The 25,133-nt window shown below is 41.4% G+C and overlaps 1 protein-coding gene across 7 annotated transcripts in view; it reads left to right on the top strand.

Annotated features, from left to right (window-relative positions):
- Nucleotides 1-25,133, top strand: part of HDAC7 (histone deacetylase 7) — a 462,051-nt gene that overhangs the window by 348,214 nt on the left and 88,704 nt on the right. Inside the window, exon 1 of one of the 7 annotated variants that reach the window (XM_068267316.1) lies at nucleotides 13,262-13,311. The exons of 5 other annotated variants lie outside the window; for them this stretch is intronic. The gene's annotated coding sequence lies outside the window, so the exon portion shown is untranslated. Of the gene's footprint in view, nucleotides 1-13,261; nucleotides 13,312-24,261; nucleotides 24,401-25,133 lie in introns of those variants that run through there. One more of the 7 variants, XM_068267317.1, reaches the window with a different exon arrangement.

The raw sequence follows: 25,133 nt of genomic DNA, 5'->3' as shown, positions 1-25,133 counted from the left end.
TACAAAAATCATCCGACTCCTCAGTTTATGAAACCACAAACTCCGACTCCAGGCCCCTTAAAATTATTCCGACTCCTTGACTTGACTCCTTAGTCTAGTACTTAACGGGGCTGTGGCGTTGGTACCAACCTTATCCGACTCCAACTCCTCAGTTTAGGAAACCACCGACTCCAGGTACCCAAAATTGCTCCGACTTCAACTCCGCAGTCCTGATAGAACCTTCCTTTGTTTTCCCTTAAAAAAAATTAAATAAGCACAGCTACCTCTGATAACTAATAAGAGGCCCTAAAACGTGTGTGGCTGTGGTCAACATTCCTGTCAGAGGGACAAGTGAGAGGGTCAGTTTTTTTATCATTACTGTATTGGAACGGAATACATTATAAAGAGCAGCAGCAGATGCATGTGTGATAATTACATCTTGAAACCTAGATATTTTTTTTCACTCCTGAAACAAAATTTGAATGTGCAATTCTAGAAAAGTCCTATTTTACAAATCGGTCTACAGATACAAAGATACAAACAGGTCAGTTCGGGTTCATTTTAAGTGAGAAACATTACTTGTATATTTACAAATTGCAGCCACCTAGTGGAAGCGAAGAGTGATAACTAAAACAAATAAAGGACAATCCATTCAGATATGTCAGTTTTCTGTTGTCTTGTGGTTGGCAGAGACGCATCTATGGAAAACAGCGCCTATGGCTAAGACTGAAATCCACCTGGGTGTAGAGGAGGAGGAGGAGGTGTCACCATCCAAACCATTTAAGCTGTAGTCTTAAGGGGCCCATACACTCAGCCGATTTTCTGGCCGACCGATCGATGGCCGATTTCGATCGATTTCAATGGATTTCCATCGAACTGGCAGGGTGGAAAATTTAGGTCGATCTGATGAGATTGCTTATCAGTTTGCATTGGCCTTAATGGAAATCTGATGGCAAAAAAAATGCCATCAGATCGAATTTCAATAGATTTCAAACTGAAATCTATTGGAATTCTATCCTGGTAAAAAATGTTCTAAAAGCGCATCAGATAGATCATCAGATGCATTTCTTATCTATCTGCTGCCAATCTGACGAGTGTATGGGCACCTTTAGTCTAGTTGAATTGGTTGTGTCCAAGTTGACGTGAATTATGAACTGTAAAAATAAAGTATGGCAATAGGTCAGACTGTACATGTTTCCCAAATTACAGTTGGGCAGCTTGTCCCCCGAAATAATGTAACTAAGCAGAAGGATGACCACCAGATAAAAACTAACGAACGGAATGCTACAGAGCAGCACCCCTAGTATAATGAGCCCATGGCACATACCATACCTGTACCCCCGTAGATACGCCTTTGGTGGCAGGAGAGTGCAAAGTCATACCTGGTAAGACTTTTCCATACACCACATACGCTATGAAAGACAATGAAATTCTACAGAAACAAATTACAGTCATGCTAGTGCATTCAACTGAAATAGGACAAGACACATTTCCTGTCTGGGTTCTGTAAACTCGCCATCTTGGATGAATAATCTAAGTTGGTGGAAGAAGAAGAATAATGAAAGAAATTGAACAAAAATGGCAGCAGCTGTTGCACACACGACTGTTCTTCCTGAGTACTGTAAAAATAAAGACCCCTCCCAGTACTAAAAATGCAGAAGTTGTCGTCAGGTCTCCCTTGCTGCCTGTTGTCAAAAACACGTGCTACAACAGATACCAGGCGGTACTAAAACCGACACGGCAGATCTTTTAGTAACGTACATCAGATCCGCTGTGACGGTACAAGTTGCCAATCCAGTATAGTGTAGACCAGATTATGATTCTGGCTAGAATATAACTGAGGCCTAAATTCGTTCACAGGCCCTTATGGAGGGATGTACTGTTCCTTTAATTCGGTCAATGGGATATAACAAAAATATTTACTCGACAATTAGTAAGTGGAATTGAGTTTATTTTTCTTGCATTCCAGCATTTATACTATGTAAACACAGGGTGTATGACGCACGTTCGTACGGCTCAGAAAACTTTTTGTTTCTGAAACAAAGTATTTTTTTATGCATTCACAGACGTAAAGAATTTGAGGCTAAACTGTTCTGTAGATTCTAATGGCGGAACAGTTGTTTAGATTTTTGTGCGTAACTTATTAAATTGCAATATTGAATATTGAAGCTGTGATTATCGACATGTATATTAGAGTTGCAGATATGCTCATCTTGCATTTTCAAACAATCCAAAGCGAAATGGCATTGCGAAAATTTGCATTCGTACTGAAAGCAATGCAATTTCAATGGAATATTTGCATTGAATGCAGTTTGTTCACAGTCCGTTCCAATCCTTGCCAAAAATCGGACAGCTTGCTGCTGATCTTTTGCTACAGAATTTCACACCATGCATTCGCTTCCCTTGTAATGACTGTCAATGATGCTAGACGCATGCAAAAATTCTCAGTATGCAGTGTCACATATTAGCAAACTCCTCAGTTTATGAAACCACCAACTCCGACTCCAGGTACCCAAAATTGCTCTGACTCCTCAACGCCGACTCCTTAGTCTAATACTTACCAGGGCTGTGAAGTTGGTACAAAAATCAACTCCTCAATTTACGAAACCTCCAACTCCAGGTACCCAAAATTGCTCCGACTTCACAGCCCTATCCGCATCATCTGATATTTCTTTCAATGCAGTGACTGATATAATTGCATATTGTATGCATTGTGTTAAAATTCACAGCGTATAATGTAAATTCAGCTGCAAGGTCAAGTCTTGGCTAAGTGCTAAAGAAACTACCTGTTAATATTTAGGCATCTTGTTTACTATGTTATTTACTTTATGTCGAGCAAGGTTTCTGCAACTACAAATGCTGTTTTAAACCTTTGGTTATGTGACTAAGGGCCCATTCACACTTGAAATTGGCAAAACGGTAGCGCTTAATGCTACAGTTTTGCGCGGGTGATTTTGCTGCGATTAGCTCGGTAAAATCACTGTACACTCTTGCGATTCCTGATGATCGTAATCAGCGTTTTCATAAGCACTGTATCCCGATCACTACAGAAACGTGAGAAAATGCTGCAGGCAACACATTTTGTATTGAAACATTTATTTCAAACGAACAAAAAATGCACCATGAAAAGCGTTTGGCGCCGGTAGAAAAGGGGCACCATGATTCCAATGTTAACTGCGATGCCCTTGCACTCGACAAAATCCGTAAGCTCCGCAAATTAAATTGGAGCGCAGCCGCTTGATACGGTACACTTTTTACAAATGGAAGGTGGGGGTGGGGACACTTTACAAGCAGTGGGGGCATGTTAAAGCATACCTGAACATACAACTTCCTCTCTGCTCTAAAACATAAGCAACAGCATCATAACCTTTAAAAAAAAATATTTCTTTGTTACAGCTGATACAAATCCTTCAATAAGGCTACTTTCACACCAGGACGTTGCATTTTAGGGGACGTTACGGTCGCATAACGTGCCCCTAATGCAACGCCTGGGGCTCTTGGATGTGGACGTCAGAGTGAGCCGCGTTGTGCAGCTCACTCTGGCGTCCGTGATGCATGCTCTTGGACGCATGCGGCATCACGTGGTCCCGCCAGCCAATCGCCGCACAGAGCGGCGCTCCAGGAAGTAAACGCTGCACGTCACACCGTGCAGTGAATATTAATTAGCCATGTGCCTGGCCGAGGAGGAGGAGGGAAGACCTCCAACACTACTGAGCATGTGCGCACAGTCTAGCATAACGCACAGCATGCAGCACTTTCAGCTTACGTGCTGCGTTACAATGTAATGCAACGTGGGCACTGAACAGCCCATTGATCATTGCTGTGAGTTGGGATGCGATACAGGCTGCACTAACATGCGCCTGTAACGTCTTACTGTGAAAGCAGCCTAAATCTGCAGTGAATCTACTTCTTGCTTTTATGGAATAGGGTTAAAATTTTGTGTTTACAAATCAGCTGCTCTGCCAAGGCAGCCAGCTGACACAGCTGAGAGATCAAATTACAACTTGTCATTAGACACAGATGAGGGGGAATTAGACAGGCTAAATTTTTTAAAGAGACTCCGTAACAAAAATTGCATCCTGTTTTTTATCATCCTACAAGTTCCAAAAGCTATTCTAATGTGTTCTGGCTTACTGCAGCACGTTCTAATATCACCATCTCTGTAATAAATCAACTTATCTCTTTCTTGTCAGACTTGTCAGGCCTGTGTCTGGAAGGCTGCCAAGTTCTTCAGTGTTGTGGTTCTGCTATGAACTCCCCCATCCAGGCCCCTCTCTGCACACTGCCTGTGTGATATTTAGATTAGTGCAGCTTCTCTCTGTTCTATTATCTTTTACAAGCTGGATAAATCCTCCTCTGAGCTGGCTGGGCTTTCACATACTGAGGAATTACATACAGGCACAGCTGTCTGCACTCTGCAGGAAGAAATAGCCTGACACTTCAGTGGAAGATAGCTGCAGGGGGAAAGAAACACACAAATGATCTCTTGAGATTCAAAAGGATGGCTGTATACAGCCTGCTTGTGTATGGATGTATTTTCTATGTGTGGACATACTGTACATCAATCTACTTCCTGTTTTGGTGGCCATTTTGTTTGTTTATAAACAAACTTTTTAAAACTGTTTTTAACCACTTTTAATGCGGCGAGGAGTGGCGAAATTGTGACAGAGGGTAATAGGAGATGTCCCCTAACGCACTGGTATGTTTCTCTTTAAATACGTACGGGATGCATTTCTCTGTTTTCCTTCAGTCCTGGGCAAGAGTTTAGGTCTGCTTTAAAAGCGTTTACTTTTCAAGCAGAGATCATTATTCACTGTAGCTAGTTCAATGTTAGCATACACACAGTCAAATCAATAGTGCAAGTCCTGTATATTGTTTTATTGATCAGGGTTCCATTATGTGACATTTTAACTAGACATGCATGTACAAACAGAACACTGGAACTACTTTCACTGCAAGTAAAAAAGCTAGAGACAGCAGGAGGGAGTTACCATGACAATCTGCAGCGTGCTTCACTGTCAGTGGTGTAATACATAATGCTTCACTCTGCCTTCCAATCATTTAAAGTGGAATTGTCACCTTCTAAAAAATTAAATTTCAACAGAAACTGGTCTGAGTGTATTAAGTGATAAAGATGCTAATCCTGCATTCAAAACTATCAAATCTTTTTCTGCTGTTATGGTTTGGAGTTATCACATACCTTAGGAGCACTGGCCCTTTAATAGCCATTGCCATTCAGTTGCATGCTGGGGGTTCTTTTTATCTATATTATATTCGTCCTCTTCCATTTATTTCCCTGCCTAGCTGAAACATGATCCTCTGCTTACTTGTGTGTACAAGCAAGACTGAGCGGACTCAGCGATTGAAGGAGAAAAGAAAAAAAAGTCAAGGGAAGAAATGACATCAGTATTTAGCCTCAAACTGTGGGCAAAAGACATGGTTCCCAACAGGAACAGAATTCTCTTCATTTACTATATGAAATTCACTGAAATCAAAACGTGGACAGTACAATACATGTGTTATGTAAGTGGATCAAGTATTTATCTACTTATATGTTTTTTTTTCCCTGGCATAGTATGGCTGATCCTCCTGCTTTAAGCAGTGTAGGCAGATCATTCTGAATATCTAGTAGTGGGGATAGGTTGATCTGCTTTTTTTTTGAACTGCTGTGAAGCTTTAAACACCAAATCAGAGTTGTTTAATCAGTTTTCTGGGCCAGTATTCCATACTAAATCTACAATAATCAATTGCGCTAAATACTGATACGACGCTGCGGTCCTTTACATAATTCAATACAAGTCGGTTAATATATTACCCTATCTGGGCTTTTACCAATCCGCATTGCAGTGGTCACATAACAAACCCCTCCACAAAGTGCAACCAGTGGATCCAGGTGTATTGAGCACTGATCTAATCCACCACACCCGTCAGAATATGAACTTACCCAGTTTAAAGACCCCTGAAACTGGTCTTCACACATTCGAATCCCCACCACCACTTCAACTCAATACCAAAAACGCCTCAAACTGTATCTTAATGCTTCCCAGTGCTGAGACAAGGTGTAGAGCAGGTAAAAGGTGAGGCCGCTATCTTGGGAGCAAATAATTTGTTAAAGTTGATATCGACATATTGCACCCTCATGAGACGATAAGCAGGATATGAAGTTTGTGTGGGCTGCCCCCCTCCTCCGTGTGTGTTGACAACAGGGTGGCTGATGGGTCTCTTAGCACCCTGTTCACAGCTCACTTGTCCCATCTTTCCTAAGCCTGCTTTCCTCGTTGGTACTCCACTCTCCTGCAGTAATGGCACCATGTCACACCTTCCTTGGACTTGATGGAGAGGCACGTGCCCTTTTTTTCTTTTTTATATTGCAATTGAATAGAGGTTATGACATAATAGTAGTTGATATACCGTAGATGGATTTGTGTTATGCTTTTGTTTTGGTGATGTGTACCGTGGTAATCATTTATGTTTTTAAGACAGCCTTAAAGACTTGAATATTGGCATTTTAAGACACACCTGCACTACCTTACCAGTAATCAGAAGGGGAAGGCTGCTGGAAATATATAACTATTTAATAAGCACTAAGTCTTCAATAGCTGGGAGAGGCAACATGAATGTTTCGGAACATGAACCAAATTTCAAAGTGGTGTGACCCTCCCTGCTACATTCTACATGAGGTAATAGAGCCATGCCTAGCACAGGGCGTAGTGATATCTCTGAGGCACGGTGCATGCCATGCAGACAGTGTGTGATTACTGCTGCTAAAGGCCTCAGCATGCTGAAAATACTTCTGGCAGCTTAGAATTGTTTTAAAAATAGAACTACTTCTTATAACTAGCTATGCTTAAATCGGGCTCAAGTTGACTGGGTCAGTTTGAAAATGACTCTTTGATTAAATCCTTTCCTTTGTTGTCTTGGGGCCTGTATGTCTTCCTGATACTGAAGGAAGGTTATTTAGACTAGCAAAAAAGGCTTCATTCATACCAATCCATTTTCTCACTTTATCTTTTGCTCGCCTTATCTTTGTAATGCTTTTTTTTTAGCACCTAAAGAACTAGAGAAGAAACATAAAAACAAACTTTAATCAGGCATAACTTATTTTTAGTACTATTTGTTTTTTTTTTTTTTTTCTTTTTTCTTTTTTTTTTTTTTTTTTTTTACTTGTCCAGTGCAAAAAAGGTATTATAAAGAAGAGATAAGAAAAAAAGATAACGCCTAGAACCGGTCAATGATTCAGGGCCACAGCAGCTAGCTGCACTTTTTATGCATGGCAGGTATTCAAGCTACGGTTTAAAAGCAATGAATCAGTAGGGAATGTTTTGCTTCCAGTAAGAAACATTGCTCACCAGTGTCTGCTTTCTATATAGAACCTTGAAGCGCAAGACAAAGTCACATGATGAAGTCAGAGGGATGCAGAGGCTTTCTGAAGTTTCACATTGCTAGGAACTGCAGTCATAACTAAGGCCCAGTGCACACCAAAAGCCTCTAGCAGATCCTCAAAACGCTAGAGGTTTTTGAAGCAGATTTCAGAGCGCTTCTAAGCATGTTTAGAGAGGTTTTCTAAACATGCCTAGCGTTTTTTAGAGTGTTTTTGTGTAGCAGATTACAAATATTGTTACAGTAAAAGCTGTTAGTGAACAGCTACTGTTACAAAAACGCCTGGAAAAAGGCTCTGATCTAGTGTTTTTTCAGAGTGGTTTGCGCTTTTCCTATACTTTACAATGAGGGAGGCAGAAACGCTTCTGCAAACCGCAAAAGTGCTGCAGGACCCACGTTTGCGGTTTGCTAAAAACCGCAAACCACTGGTGTGCACCATTCCATTGAAATACATTAGCCAAGTGTTTTCACAGGCGGAAGCGGTTTGTGAAACGCTTCAAAAACCGCTCAGTGTGCACCAGGCCTAAGAAACTGTTGTTGTTTTTAATCACTTGCTTAGGCAATGTAATGTAAGCGCTAAGGCCCCATTTAGTTGGATGGTTGGAGTGCAATGTTACAGCCTCCCAATTGTCACAGGACAGCTGCTGGCAAGTGGCAACCACCTTTCCATGAGGCAGGTACAAAGCTGCTAACAGGCTATCAACACGTCTTTATTAGAATGTTATGAACCCCTGTTGTGGGGTTTAGGGTGACATTGATAGAATTTAGACTCTTTGCACAAGTGTTTGTTGCTTACATTGCAGCCAAGTTTGTATACATTTGTATAGAGTTCCAGTGCAAGTCTATTACCATAGTTCAGCTAAACTGTGTGATATATGTTGTACAGGCATTTATCCAATAATGCTGTAAACATCTGCCAAGCCAACTGCACTGGGATGCATTGAGGTTGTAGAATGACTGTTGTACAGCCGGTAACTGCCAGGGAATTGTGCTACACGGTCAGTGGCGGCATGGTGACTTATTGGATACTCTGGGGACCCTCTTGCCTTGCAGAGCTGGGTTAGAATCCCAGCCGGGGCACTGAGTTTGCATGTTCTCCCCGTGTCTGTGTAGGTTTCCTCCCACATCCCAAAAGCATACAGGTAAGTTAATTGGCTTTCCCCTAAAACTGACCCTAGACTACTGTGGACTATGGTAAGCATTAGATTGCAAGATCCTCTGAATGTCTTTCAGGGGATCTTGCAATCTGATCCTTACCATAGTCCACAGTAGTCTAGGGTCAGTTTTAGGGGAAAGCCAATTAACTTATCTGTATGCTTTTGGGATGTGGCATTCGTGGCAAGAAGAAATACTCTGTAAGAGCCCTGCAGAAGATGTCAGCGCTTTATAAATAATGATACAGAACCATTTGATGGCTAGCCTCTAGCCATCCAGGACTTCTCATGAACATAACCTCTCCTTTGGAACGCTCTCCCAGAGCCAGTCTGTCATGCACCCAGCCAGGAAATCTTCACTCTCTCAAAACACACCTGTTTAGACAAGCCTATAATTTAAAATAGGTAGCACTGGAGGTTTACTGCCTCATACTCCTAATACACCTAATGATTTTCCCGCTGATATTCAGCAGATTCGATCACTGTGATCGAATCTGCTGTGAAATCGTTGCGCAAACGCTGACAGAACGCTCGATTTCCGTCCGAAATTTAATCATTCCCGTCGATCCGTCCGTGCGGAAGATTTTGCTCGATCGCCGGCGGGTCGGGAGTGCATCGATATCGGCGTTCGAATGCCCGACGACCAACGCTAGCTGCAATACATTACCTGTTCCGCCGGCGCGTGTCCCCTCTCTCTCCTCTGTCTTCCTCTCTGAGCTGGGCTCCGAGTCCGGCTGGCTTCACTGAACTTCCTGTCCCGGCAGGAAGTTTAAACAGTAGAGCTTCCGCTACTGGTCCCCGGACAGGAAGTTCAGTGAAGCCAGCCGGACTCGGAGCCCAGTGCGGAGAAGAAGACAGCGGAGAACGGGGGACTCGCCAGATCCGGTAATGTATTGCTGGCGGGGGGGGGGGGGGGTTTAGGGCGGAAATCGATTCACAATCTGTTTGCTGTAAAAGAAGCCATACGATCCCTCTCTGATCTGATTCGATCAGAGAGGGATCTATCTGATAGCAAATTGACAAGTGTATTTCTACCTTAACACCTGTGTCTCCTTCTGTCATGTCTCCATCCCACTACCCTCTAGATTGTAAGCTCACAAGTGCCGGGACCTCCTGCTAGTGTTACTTATTCTAATGTAATTTATCATATGAACATGCACCAGTATTGGTGATGTCTCCAACCAATCATCATTCGTATTGCTGGACGTCCTGATTGTGCACGGTGTTGAACCACTCATGGATCTATGTTCTCCACTATTTGTTTTGTACTATGTAAAGCGCTATGGAAGATGTTGGTGCTATATCAATAAAAATATTAATTATAATAATACTAGGATAAAGTCCAATTGAACAGGCCAGTAGGCTTGAACCACGCTGGCATCACATGTAGACAGCCATCCAGTGTTTGTGGTATTTCACTGCTATGTAGAATTCTCTGCCGATTACAAGATGGGCAGCCATGCTACCTTTATGTTCATTCAGAAGTGACTTGCTCTGTGATAGAAATGTGATCCTAGTTCTTCAGCTAACTTCACAGCTCCATCTCAGTGTTTGGGGTCTTTCAATGAGGCGCATAAATACTTCAGTGCCCATCTTTAAATTCCTGTGTAAATAAATAGCCTGAGTGAGAGGAAAGGAGATAAGAGGCACATACAGAGCAGAACCTCTTGTGCAATCAGCAGACAGGGCTCTGCACTTGTGTTTGCTCTCCTGGTTCCTGTGAAGTAGGACTTTACTGATGAAACCTCTTTAGTTGGAGTAGGTGTTTGAACTAAGAAACAAGGCAATGCATTGTGGGGTTATAATTCCAGTTGCTAGGTTTCTGGAGTAATAGTAAAATAGACTGATTTGCTGGAAACCACTTTGTGTAATCAGAGGTCAGTCTAATATGCTTTGCAATTTTTCTTCTTCTCTCTCTTACAATTCATTGTTTGCTAGATGCTAGTGGTGAAGCACCATAGGTTGTTTCTGTTAACCCTTTTCCTCCTACATCTGCACTCTTTAAAGGGAACCTGAGGTGAAAATAAACTTATGATAAACAATTATTTGTATCTTTCTACTAAAAATGACTTTTGTATTCCAGGGTTTTATTTTATCCGTAAACCTTTACAAAGTAGGTTAAATGTTTTCCGGTCTCTAATCAGTGACAGCCCATAAGTGTCCCAGAGTTACAAAGAGGTCAATAGTTCATGTATTTTATCTCTCCCTGTCTTCAGAGGTTGTAGCCTGCCAGTAAAACTTTTATGGCTGTAATTTGCTTAGCAGTGATGCTTACTATATTCCCAACAAGCTACCGACAAGACAGAAGCTGCCACTTCCATGCCTGGAAATGAACTCTTTCGGGCAGCAAAATAAAACCAGTAAAACAGCCTGGTTATTAATGTTTTGTACTGTACATACACATGTTTATCTCATCATGTTTCATATCACCTCGGGTGCACTTTAAATAGGTTTGTGTATTTAGTACATACATATCTATTAAAAATCTGTGTAGTGTGTGTCAGGAATAGATCCCTCTCTGTTCACATTGTGATCTGAGAGGGATCTATCTTTTGGCCAAATCGTTTCCCCATCTATAGTGTGAGCAGGGGCCCCTTCAGTTTACCAGTGTATAACAAACAAACAAAAGTTGGGGGAGGACTGAGCATTTGATAATAACTTCCAGCCAATGAAAGCCTCCATTTGGGTCATATGTAAATTTGGCAAACCGGTTTTTCAGCTGTGCAGGTCCAATGCTTGCTCTTGCTGCTCACAAGATGGAGGCAGAGCGCATCATTGAGAGACTCAGTAGAGCTGCGAGCCTGCCGTGCTGAAAATAGTAATGCTCTGATTGGGGCTAGGATCTAAGTACAATGATGGCATGGCAGTTGGTGATCTTGCATCAGAAGAATCATTTCCTTTTAAGTTTCATAACTTTATGTACTAAACATATTTGATGCATACCTACTAGACTTACGACAGGGTTACTCAAACACATTTCTTCATAATTTTGCTTGAATTTCAGCACAACCTACTGGAGTCTAGCCAGTAGCAGCACATACTAGTTTTTAACCGTGGAGAACCTGTCAGATCTTGTTAACCAGTCTGTATCTCCAAAGGGAGCTATTAGAAAGAGGTATCCCAAAGGTAGCCTGTATTTTGAGATGCCTTTATGGGATTACAGACGCCCAATTTGTGTCCTTTTATGTGGAAATGATCTGGTTTCCTTGTGATTTCATTCAAGACGCACCTTAAACCCCCTCCACCCACCAGCTGGGCTCATGAGATCCAACGCCCTTAACTTTTTTTTTTTCTCCTCACAAATTAATACTGCACTTAAGAATGGGACGTGGTGAACATGAGGAAATACTGGTCCTTCAGCTCTTGACTTCCGTTCTGCTTCCAGTATGTTGCTACAAGCTCCATCCTAGTGAATGTTATTTCCCTTCTTACCACAGGATGCCAGTCTGTAGAGCTATTTGGGCACCTCGTGATTGATGCTATCTTTGGAATCACCCTGTAGCTACATGTCTACATACAGTCATAAAAATATGATGCATGAACTGAAACAATCAAGCACTTCAAAGTGTCTAGGTTATGTGTAAAGCTTTGAATGCGTACAATTCAGCCAAAGACAGGTTGCCGAAGGCTATTACACATCACTATTCGCCTTAATAAATGAAACCTGTTGCTATTTAAAATAAAGACAAGACAAATAACGTATATTTCCCTTCTCTCTCCGGACTCAAAGCGCCATAGCTGCAGCCACTAGGACGTGTTCTATAGGTAGTAGCAATGTTATGGAGTCTTGCCCAAAGTCTTCTAAATAAGTGCTGGCTTACTGAACTAAGGTTTCAACCCAGGTCTCCTGTGTTAGAGGCAGAGCTCTTATGCCTGCTACACACCATGCAATTTCCCATCAGATAGATGGGTCGATAGATAATTTCCTTCTGATCGGTTTTCTCATCACGTCTATGAAAAATGATCGTAAATCAGGTCGGACCTGTCGGAAATGATCGTTTCCACCCATCTATCTGACAGGAAATTGCATGGCGTGTACTAGGCTTTAACCAGTACACCTTCCAGCCACAGCTGAATAGGAAGCCCCTCCCTTTTGTTTACACGTACCTCAAAATTGAAGGAAAATTCTCCTTTGCGCCAAACTCGCACCTTTGAGTCTAGGCTTTTGGATTTTAAGACTAGCACATATTTTCAGAGTATGATACAAGTCATGGACAGTATGACTTGAGTTATGGTCTTTCTCTAGATATTTTGATGTACCGAGGGTTCTTGCTTCTTTTCTCGGGCTTACTAGGTTAAGTTTGCATTTTAATTCCAGATAAATGAAAAGGGGTTGGAAAGAAGTAGAAGCTGAAGCCAAATAAAACACTTTTAGAGAACCAGGGAGGAGCCCCTTTATTCTTGTACCACAGACCTTCGCATACACAGGCTGTAGTCTTCTCCACAAGTTCAGTCTGAGCAACGCCTCCATACAGAGTGGTGCAAGCCATGTAGCAGCGACCTCACCCACAGAGCCTGGCTTTAATGTGTTTACATCAATTGCTTCATGTCACATGACTGTGTTTTTAAAACCGAATATTTACCTGCAGAAGCCTCATAACCACGCAAGTAGTGTAACCTTTGCGTGATTTGTTTACTAAAGTATCAGATGGTGTATTTAGATTGAGGGAAAGAAATGTACAGCTTTTGTCCCTGACTGTTAGTTTCCAACTGTTATTTTCAGGTTTCCTGCTGTTATTTTCTAGTCTAGAGGAAGTTATCCGTGTAGAAAGCTGACTGGTGGTATCATAAAATGAAGGTCAGCATTTATAAAGCATATTGAAAGTAGTTTACCGATGGAGCTGCACCAAAGTGGCGAGCACTGAGCCGACTACAATACTAATGAGCATCCAGGGGTCTAACAAACATGGGAGACAATTATCCCAACAGAGGCCCAGTAATTTTGTTGAGGTGGTCATACAGTGGATGATTTTTTAAAATCGATAACTAGCCAATTTGATCATCTGAACGCTGGCAGCATTTGACGTGCGGTGTATGCAGCAAAGCTCTTACCTGTCCTGTGGGGGGAGGCATGGGGGGTACACAGGGTTAGGGAGGGGAGGATGAACTTGGAGACCTGGGTACTCGGCAGACAGTGCGTACAGATTTCATGCTGGTATTTGATCAGGTAGAACCCTCTCTGACAAGATAATCATCTGGGAGGGATTGATCTGTTGGCCACATCGGCCAACATCTTGAGCGGCCACGTGGCCAGCTTGAATGCAAACTAGCACAGTGATGGAGCAGTTGCCTCAAGCAATAAATACGTTTTCAATTATTAAGTGGAATGACAAATCCGATAAATTTCTTCCACTCGACCAAACATTTCAAGTCTTTCGCCTTGCAGCGCTGGGTCCCTGGTTCGAATCCCAGCCAGGTCAACATTTGCAAGGAGTTTGTATGTTCTCCCCGTGTCTGCGTGGATTTACTTTGGGCACTCCAGTTCCCTCCCACATCCCAAAAACATACAGATAAGTTAATTGGCCCTAAACTATGATACATACACTACACGATACATAGATAGACATATGGCTATGTTAGGGATTAGATTGTGAGCCCCTCTGAGGGACAGCTAGTGACAAAACAATATACCGGTATAGGATAAAGGGGAAAGAGGCGCCCAGAGAAGATAAAATGTGTTAAAAACAAATAAAATGACAAAGTGAGGTGGCTTACCTCAGTGAAGACAAATTCACGTATTAATAGAATTGTATTGCACTAGCAACGCGTTTCGTGGGTGCATACCCACTTCCTCAGGCCAAATAGCAGTGCACACAATCAATGGCCTGAGGAAGTGGGTATGCACCCACGAAATGCATTGCCAGTGCAATAAAATTCTATTAATACATGAATTTTGTCTTCATTGAGGTAAGCCACCTCACTTTTTTTCATTTTTCTTGTTTTTAACACACATTTTATCTTCTCTGGGCACCTCTTTCCCTTTCATCCTGTGCCTTCACCCTCGTTTTTGGAGGGGGGTCATCCCTCTTTGACCAATTTAGGTCATTTGAGGCTTGCTTTTTATCGAGTGCGACCATTACCAGCTCCGTCTGGTCATCTGGAGTCGGGGTTATACATCTCCACCTGCTTCTAGTGATTGGTTGCCCTTCTGCAACCCACCTTTGTGAGTATAATCCATCCGCATATTTTACATGCTTCTGGTACTGTGACATACTGCACCATGTGGGCTCCTGTTGTCTTTGTTTTCTTTCTGCAGGATGCAATTTTTTATTATCCCTACTTTTTGTCCAATATACCGGTATGCTCTATAAAGCACTGCGTAATATGTCGGCGCTATATAAATACTAAAATAAATACATTTCAAAGCATACGGAATTTTCCATCTATAGCAGTCACTGTTGTGTAAGATGATGTGAACTTTGCAACTTTTACAATGAACAGTCTTTAATTGGATTGGCCACACCTGTATCCAACCCAGCATATAAAATAACTGATATCAGGCATTTTTTTCCTCCTCTATCAGTTTTACATTGTTTAATCAGCGTGCAAACTGAATAGCTTCCACTATCCACACAGGTTCTGCTACACCTGAAATACCAGATTATTGACTGTGGTGCAGAATAAATAGCAGTCAAACCTTCACGCTATATTCAGAACTGGAAGCAGTATGATGCCAGAGATTGAAGCTAGGTTCACAGTGGGATGTTGCGGTGCTGAGTTATACTGTTTTAGAACACAGCTTACCACAATGCAATTAAAGCTCTATGCGACGCTCACAGTGCAACGTTAGCGTCGCATTGTAACGTGTAGCTTTATGGTAACGCACTGCTGCAGTGCATCACCTCTAAACACACATGTTACCAGGTACAGCAATGACTGTATGCTTTACTAAGTAGTAGAGAACAGAGGCGCCAGCAGGATAAAAAAAATTGAAAAGCTTTAAAGAGACTCCGTTACAAAAATTGCATCCTGTTTTTTATCATCCTACAAGTTCCAAAAGCTATTCTAATGTGTTCTGGCTTACTGCAGCACTTTCTGCTATCACAGTCTCTGTAATAAATCAATGTATCTTTCCCCTGTCAGACTTGTCGGCCTGTGTCTGGAAGGCTGCCAAGTTCTTCAGTGTTGTGGTTCTGCTATGAACTCCCCCTTCCAGACCCCTCTATGCACACTGCCTGTGTATTATTTAGATTAGGGCAGCTTCTCTCTTCTCTCTTATCTTTTACAAGCTGGATAAATCGTCCTCTGAGCTGGCTGGGCTTTCACATACTGAAGAATTACAGACAAGGGCAAAGCTGTTTGCAGGAAGAAAAGAGCAGCCTGAAACTTCAGTGCATGAGAACAGGGGGAAAGAAACACACAAATAATCTCTTGAGATTCAAAAGGAAGGGTGTATACAGCCTGCTTGTGTATGGATGTATTTTCTATGTGTGGACATACTGTACATCAACCTACTTCCTGTTTTGGTGGCCATGTTTGTTTATAAACAAACTTTTTAAAACTGTTTTTAACCACTTTTAATGTGGCGGGGAGCGGTGAAATTGTGACAGAGGGGAATGCACTGGTATGTTTACTTTTGTGCAATTTTAACAATACAGATTCTCTTTAAAAATGCTTGGGAGGCAGTGGTGGACTTACTTCCAAGAAGCAGACATGATAACTGTCAATTAAGACAAACTATTTTGTTGCATCTTTTTTTGGGGAATATACAATAAAATGGTTTGTCTTAATTGAGTTATCGTGTCTGCTTCTTGGAGACAAGTCCACCACTGCCTCCCAAGCATTTTTAAAGCTTTTTAATTTTCTTTATTCTGCTGGTGCCTCTGTTCTGTACTATTTGCACTGTGTCCACCCCTGGTGGAGGGGTGACCTACCCCTTTTTTCCGATCTACAGAGAGCGACTCTTATCCCTGAGTGAGGACAGGTCTAATCTTCCCACCTGCCTGTACAGTGGCTGTCTGGAAGGTAACCCTGGTTTGTGAGTATCTTATTCTCGCACTTTAATTTTCCCTTTATATTTCATTACATACTACACTATATTGGGCTCTCGGTGTTCTCTTTTTTGTGCATGCTTTACTGTACCTACTTTATGCGATGGTAACGCATCGTTAATCTGCGTTACAGTTAAACTCTTGTTGCATTGCAACTTTACAATGCAACATCCTACTGTAAACCTAACCTGAAGCGAAAAAAAACAACTTATGATATAATGAATTGTACGTGTAGTACAGATATTTGACAGAACATTGGTAGCAAAGAAAATGGTCTCATTTTTATTTTCAATTATATACTTTTTTTTTTTTCCATAACATGGCATCATTCTGTCATATTTGCAATTACTAACCACACGCTGTATTTTATTTTTTATTTAGTTATTGTATTTATAAAGCGCCAACATATTACGCAGCGCTGATTTTAAACTATGAAACAGCAGAGCTAGTGACCCTTTGAATTCCCCTGCAGTATTACTTATCTGAAGCTGAGTCTCACTGTTTCTTTGATGTGTAAGTGCTTCAGAAAATAGGATTGTTTTCAATGGAGAGCTCAGAGAAGCTCTTTTGAATAGTTAACAATTGAAGTTTCTTAACTCTTCCTTACTGGAAACAATACGAGACTCACAAGTTTATTTTCACTTCAGTAATTGTGAGCTTGTGAAATCGCTTGCCTGCAGTACCATAATAAAAGGGTATTTTTGTAGTGCTTGATAACTCCTCTGAATGACAGAGCGCACTAAGTCTGGACTCGTGTCTGTCTATGAAGGAGGCATCTGGCTGTGGTATCTTCACACAATCAAGGCACAGCCCACAGTGATTCAGACAACAAGGTGGGAAGAGACTACAGATCTCCTACTCACCCTGCCTAGGAGTTCCCACGGGTCGCGCACAGACCTGGCTCTTAACCCAGATTTTCTGGCACGCAGCCCAAACTGTCTTGACAGGCACAGATGGGCTATATTTATTCTTGTGCCTTTTAACATAAAAATGATTAATGATCTATTTTTATTTTTCTTACAAAGGGAAAAGAGTGACAAAAGCTATAGAGACTTCTAAAGGGAGAGTCAGATTCTGCCAGTGCTGGAGCACTTGTCACCAGACACCCCCCTGGCAAGTCATTCCTGTGGTCATGCTATAGCTAGTTAGCTTACAGCTTTTGGACAAAACATCCAGGTTTGTACAAGTGGATGGGAATATAACATAGTATCTGTATTGTGCGTGATTGGGTAGGATCGCCGCACTACTCATCACCTGAAGGGTTTCTTTTCTACTTGCCAAGTTCTGATCTGATTTTTAGATCATACAAAATCAATAAATCACAATGACGCTGTAATAAATATAGTAATTGCCATGCCCCTTTTCCACTTTAAGAGGGAAATAACGTAATGAACAAAAGTGCTTAATTTTTACAATAATTATGTATAAATGATTTAGTCAGTGTTTTGCCCATTGTAAAATCTTTCCTCTCCCTAATTTACATTCTGACATTTATCACATGGTGACATTTTTACTGCTGGCAGGTGATGTCAGTGGAAGTAGCTGCTGCTTGCTTTTTTTTGGCAGTTGGAAACAGCTGTTCTTTCCCACAATGCAACAAGGCTCCCACAGTGTGATGTCAGCATCATGGCCCTGACATCACACTGTGGGAGGGGTTTTACCACAATATCAGCCATACAGAGCCCCCGATGATCCATTTGAGAAAAGGAAAAGATTTCTCATGGGAAAGGGGGTATCGGCTACTAAATGGGATGAATCCTTGGTCACGGTTTCTCTTTAAGCAATTCAATTTTCACTCAGGTGCCAACACAGTGCCTGCTGCACTTTGGGGTAAGTCAGTGGAAGTGCAAGAAAATTGCAGTACAAAACCAGTTTGCTTTTATGTGCTTTTTTTTTTTCAGTATCGTAAATAACAAACACAATTAAGCAGGAACACCCATGTAGGGTGGTAGTGGCAAGGAAAGCATTCCTGTTTTAAGCCCAATCTACACGATACAATTCTTTATACAATTTGATTACGATTCTATTTACGATCCGATTAAATCCGACCTGTCCGATCAGGATTCGATTCAATTCGATTTGCCATTGTTTTGCAATGGCAAATCGAATTGAATCGAATCCTGATCGGACATGTCGGATTTAATTGTATCGTAAATAGAATCTTAATCGAATCCTATAAAGAATCGTATCGTGTAGATTGGGCTTTAGGGTAAATTATTTTGTATAGCAGTGGAGGGGGTGGTGTTTGGTGAGGTAGGCTTAGACTAAGGATAATAGCTACATATCAGGCAGGTTTAGACCATATCGATCAAGGGGGGCGTTTGCAGCAAGGTCATTTTTCATTTGGGGATCGGTGCAGCTGAGTTTGAAGGTTTTAGTTAGAAATGGGCGCAAATTGAGTCTAAGATTGGGCTAGGAAGGTGAGCTATGGGGGGCTGCAGGGTCTTGTGGCAGTGGTATCAGCTGTAGTCTGAACTACCTGTACCTGATGGACAAATGGGTGCCCATTTATTGAGCACCTAAATCATAGATACTTGTCATCTGTATGGTCTGTTCTAAGTAAACCAAGAGCTCAGATGCAACAATGATACCTGAGCCCCAATAGATGAAAGAAACAAGTGCATAATACACATTCAAAAGAAACCATGTAATTCAAATATTACATTTTAACAGATAGAATGTTAAACTTTTTTCCACAGTTTTTTTTCCTGTTTTTTAATAGCTATAGGATCTGCCATGTTCCCCCCTCCCCTTCTAGCTGCCCATTATTTATCCAGGGGAAGGTGTGAAGAACAGCGTTTGTGGCTTCTCTAAACTCTTTGAAGCACAGTGACCAATCTCCCCACCCCCCTTCCTACCCCCTGCTGATGAAAGCTTTTGTTTGCTCTTTCCTAATGTGTGCAATAAAATAATTACATCTGTCATTATCTGCTTGAAATTTCTGTGGTTGGGCAGGCTTTGGAAGTCGGCTTATCAAGGCCTCTGCTAAACGTTTAAATGTAAAAAGAACAGGTAAAATTGAAGGTTTTTTTTATTAATGAGCCACATTGTTGGCATTCATTTTAATTTGCTATTGAGATTCCCTGGGTACTAAAAAGGGGGCTCAGTTCGCTTCAAACAGAATATTTTTATAAAAAAAATTGTATACTTATTCAGAAACTGACTTGGGGAGAGTACTGTAAGAAAAAGAGTTGCACCTTATTGTAGATTGTTATTTCAGAAGAAGTAAGCTGAAACAACAAGCCAGCAGCATTTCGGGTCACAGTCCATTGGTTCAGCGGCCCCGGCTTATTCCCTGGTAGACATAAACACAGCTCTTGTGTGTGTTGCTGCTCGGCTCGCCAACCATCTGATGTGGCCAGAAAAAAAACAAAGTTCTTCCATCCCTTGCTGAGAGCTTTGTTAGAAGGGAAGGTGAGCTTGGGTTACAGCCCCGGCCTGCCAGCTAGCTTTTAAATAGTTCTGCGCAGTGCCATATGTTAGCCTCTGATGAAAATTATGTTACAAATAAGTGAAAGAAAGTTGGTGTCATGTTGCCCAAGGGTCCAGGTATTTGGTCACAGGGTGAATAATCCCTTCTTTGTACTCAGGGTTATCCCATTACTGTCTGTTACTAAAATCCATGTCCCTATTGAAAATAAAGAATACCCAGTAGATTCTAAGGGACGATAAATAAAGAAATATGATTCATGCGTAGGTGGTCTTTTTCAAAGCTCTTCAGAAGTTTTTTGAATGCAGCAGATTAAAAAATCAATTTCATTCAGTTTCGGTAGAAATCCCCATACACTTGGGCTGTAAAATGGGACAAGGTTGAGCAGATAAGAACAGGCTTAGTCATCCTCAGCCACACTGTTTATAAACACGAAAAGGGTGACCCATACTGTCATGTCGGTGTAAGAATGGCTTCAGTCAACATATACCCATCACCCACGCACAGGCAATCATTTACTGCTGTGAAGTCCATGTGGACAATGGTTCTGTAATATTGGCTGGTGAGTATCGTAAAGACGGAACTCTACTATCTTATCTCATGTCCCTTCCCTCTATATAGTCTGATTTGTTGTCTTGGTGAGAGACTTAAGTCTCGTACCCACGCAAAAGGAATATCGCCAGAGAGATATTAGTGCCCACTCCCTCAGGTGAAAGTGCAGGGCTGAAGCTGTACAGATGCTAGCCTCTAGGCTAGTGTTATGTTCTGTTGCTAAACAGAGGAGGGCCAACGGAGAAGCACTCAAGGGACATCACACAGCGGGTGGGATGAGGGAGGACAACCATGTCCTTGGCCAGCGTTTAGTCGATCCACTGGGGTGATTGCAGGTCGAGGGGTTGGGGGCCGCGGTACACACACTATATTTTTGGCAGAGGTGGTTGTTATTGACCGCGTTTGCCAAGTTTCACCTAGTGTGTAGAAGGCTTTAAGGTGCGTACAAAGGCATAATCGGTGTAGCCTGTAAAAATCTGTATCATCAGGGAAACTAGCATTGTACGGGCACATTGGTTGGGTATAGCTGAGGGGTGAGTACTGTTCAGTGGCGGGGGGAGGAGGGATTTGGGGGAGGTGCTTGACAGTGTGACTTCCGGTGGGCAGGGTAAGCACGAGAACAATGCACTTGTCCATTGCTAATCATCTGTGTTGCTTAGAAAACGGATGGATCTGGATCTCTAAGTAACATCATGGGATATCTGGACACATGGTAGATTCCCAGCTGAGATGACCATGAAGGGTGGCCTTGGCCAGGTTTACTGAAGTTTATTACTTTTCTTACTTACCTTTTAACTAGTTTTGACTTACTGTGCAGAAAAGAGATACTTTATGAATAAGATGAAAAACTCAGGAGAAATATTAAAGTGGACCTGAACTCTTGCACAGGACAGAATGAAAACCTAGAGAAATTCACCCTGTATGTATTTAGAGAGTTTAGCCTGTCTAATTCCCCCCCCCCCCCCCCCCATCTATTTTTTTTTTTTTAATACAATTAAAATTTTTATTGATACAAAAAAAATAATAAACCAAGCATAACATACGGTATATCGAAAATATCCAAAACCTAATCAAATCAAACAAAACAAAATAATCAAGAACTACCTTCATCAGAGAGCATTAGCTCTTTATATTCATCTGATTATCCCCACTCATCTGTGACTAATCACAAGTCGTTGTTTAATCTCTCACCTGTGTCAGCTGACTGACATCTACAAATATATAGTCGGGTAAAATCCTTTATAAAGGTGAAGGATCAAAACACAGTCCTTTTTTAAGGGCAGTCCACCTTGTCCACTTAAACCTTTGTTACTTTAGAAAATGGCTTTAGATCTAAAAAGATAACTAAGATGCAATCTTGTAGTACAAAAATGTTAGGATAACTTTATTGACACATATAGCAAAAAAGGATTAAAAAGGTTCTTCAATTTCATATGATCAGTATTCATACAATCAACTCTATATCAAAAAGCCACAGATAGTTTGGCTTGGTGAATGGTTGTAATTTTATAGGCGTGTTTAAAGGCTGACTGACATGACAGAGCAGCTAATTTGTAAACACATGGGGCTTGATTCACTAAGGGCCCGTTTCCACTTGTGCGGTGCGAATTAGTCTCGGAAAACACAACGGATTTGCACATGTATGCGAATTTTACAGCGAATTTGCGGCCGTTTTCGCATATGTTAGTAAGTATGCAAATTTAACCATGTCAGTGCCTGTGTTTTTACATTGATTTTATGCAAAAACGCCCACGAATTTGCAGTAAAATTTGCATACGAAAACGCATGCAAATTTCCTATTAAATACATTGTATGTGAATCGCATAGCGGTATGCAAATTCTGCTGGGTCAACCGTGCAGATTTTTTCTCTGCACAGAAACGCTCAGAAATCCTGACAAGTGGAAACAGGCCCATCCACTTGTATTGTCTATGGGAATCTGCATGCAGGAAATGCATGCAGATTCGCTCTAGTGGAAACGGGCCCTAAGACAAATAGCATGCCTTATCAACGTTCACACCTTATCAGAGTTGCATAGCAAACGTATGCCTGCTAATTGGCAATGACTGGAGCTCCACTCATCCTGCCCGGAGCCCCTGTTCGTAGTGCTCGCTATGCTACTCTGATAAGGCGTGCTAACTTTCATAAGGCATGCTATATGTCTTAGTGAATCAAGCCCCAGAAGTTAACAATATGTCTGCTTCCATGAAATTAGGAAGTAGACACACTGCAGATTTATTGCATGATTTGTATCAGCTGTAACTAGTGAATGTTTTTCTTTACATTTATTGTGCTGTTGCTAATCTTTTTAGAGCAGAGAGGAAGTTCTGAGTTCAGGTTCACTTTAATTGAATCCTGATTAATACATGAAGTTGAGCTTAGTCATAAAGTTTTTCAGCTCCCTCTAGTTGCTGGCAAGCAGAAGCCCACAATGGCAGCTAACCTCTTGTGGGAAGTGCAGTGTTAAATTATTCCCACCAGAATTCCCAGCTCCTTGCAGCTGTTGCTGCCACTGCAAAACAGCGATGGTGTTTTACTTCTCAATTGAATTCAGAATAAAACCTCATACATACTTTAGTCATGTCACACAGAAATGGCATGTTCTGATAGTCTTGTGTGTCAGCTGGTACAAGATTCTCCCTCTCTCAACACAATCCTGCTCAGAGGATTGGTGATCGGCTGTGTTGTGTGTAATGTCTGTTGTATTACTTTGCAAAGAGCCCTCCTGCTCCTCACCCTATAGTGAGGGTGCTGAGAGTCTGTAACAGAATATACAAGATAACCGTCGGATTGTGCCTGACAAGACAAATAACAACATTTAGATTGCGCTTTTCTCCTGGCGGACTCATAGCGCTTGAGCTGCAGCTGCTAGGGTGCGCTCAGAAGGCAGCAGCAGTGTTAAAGGGAACTGAGCACATTCTCTTTCACTGGATTTTCTCCTGGCATAGAAGTTGCCATTTTCCCCCATCCCCTTCTCACATTCCTTATTTGCAGAAGTCAGAGATGCTATCTTGACACATTGACACACACAATGTCTTTGAAGAAACCGTTCTAATTACCCACCCTCTTTGTTGATGAAGTTATTGTTTACTGCTTGGTAATTGGCTCAATAAAACCATTAACTTCCTGAACTCTCTGCGGTCGGGACTGCTGGGCAGGCCTGCTGAAACAGGCTAATAAAACTACTTTGAATGTAAAATACAAGGTAAAATGAAAGTTTATTTTAATAATGAGACAGATTGTCGGCAAGCATTTTTCATGTGCTATAGAAATGTCCTGAGTGATAAAAAAAAAGTGCTCGGTTCACTTTAAGGAGGCTAGCCCAAGGACTCCTTACTGAATAGGTGCAGGCTTACTGAACAGGAAGAGCTGAGATTTGAACCCAGGCCACCTGTGTCAGAGGCAGAGCCCTTAACCAATACACTTTGCAGCCACTATTCTGTTCACTCTATAAACTGTTTCAAGCTCACCTCTTGTGACCAGTAAATTATTCAATCCTTTAAAGGTGCACTATGGCAAAAAAAATTTAAAATCTAAACTATGTGCAAACATAAACAAATAAGAAGTGTGTTTTTTTTCCAGAGTAAAATAATCCATAAATTACTTTTCTCCTATGTTGCTGTCACTTACAGTAGGTAGTAGAAATCTGACAGAAGCAACAGGTTTTGGACTAGTTCATCTCTTCATGGGGGGATTCTCAGGGATTTATTTATTTTTAAAAGCACTTCGTGAATGGCAGTTGCTCCATCCAACTGCCAAAAAACTGTGTACTGAGCAGGGAGGCTGGCCAGCATCATTTCTTAAATCCTTTTTAGGGAATATATTTATAAAGAATAAAAGCCTTGCTGAGAATCCCCTATGAAGAGATGGACTAGTCCAAAACTTGTTGGTAATGTCAGAAATCTACTACCTACTGTAAGTAACAGCAACATAGGAGAAAAGTAATTTATGGCTCATCTTACTCTGGAAAAAAAAACATACTTATTTGCCTATGTTTGCACATATTTTAAATTTTAAAATTTCCTGCCATTGTGCCCCTTTAATGAAGATGAGTTTTATAATTGGCCGGCAAACTTCATTTGATGTTTTACCGGTCTCCAGCTTGTAGCTCCACCCTTTGAGGTATAGGGCCTCGGCCCTTCTAAATCTCCAGTGCTGGAGATACAGGAAAGGACACTACCATATACTTGAAGGGGTTTCTAATGTTGCAGTTCAGTTTCAAAGATAGTTACGATTATAAATACTTAAATCCACTTTAATTCACAATCCATTAGACATTTTTGTCTGATCAAATGTCTAATTGAGTAACAAAAAATTGTACCGTGTATGGCTACCTTTTGATCTTGGGCTCATACCATCAATATATGGTAATTGTTTCACATACAGTAAACCTTCCCGAACAGCCAGCAGTAGTCTCTCTAAATATAGCTCTATGATCAGTCCCATATGTTACGTTATCCTGAAATTCCTGTGTCACCCATAACTTCTGCTGATGCACTCTGCACCCCCAGCAATGGGGAAAACAGGATATTTAAATGTACTTCACCTCGTTTTATTTTTAGATTGTCATTTCCTTTATAACGTACCAACATTTTTGGTTCTCACTGGAGAAATGAAAGAAGCTTTGTGCTGACAATATGAAAACACA

Source organism: Hyperolius riggenbachi, chromosome 2, assembly GCF_040937935.1.
Source record: "Hyperolius riggenbachi isolate aHypRig1 chromosome 2, aHypRig1.pri, whole genome shotgun sequence".
Classification (NCBI taxonomy): Eukaryota; Metazoa; Chordata; class Amphibia; order Anura; family Hyperoliidae; genus Hyperolius; species Hyperolius riggenbachi.
This window is presented reverse-complemented; position numbering and strand designations above follow the sequence as displayed.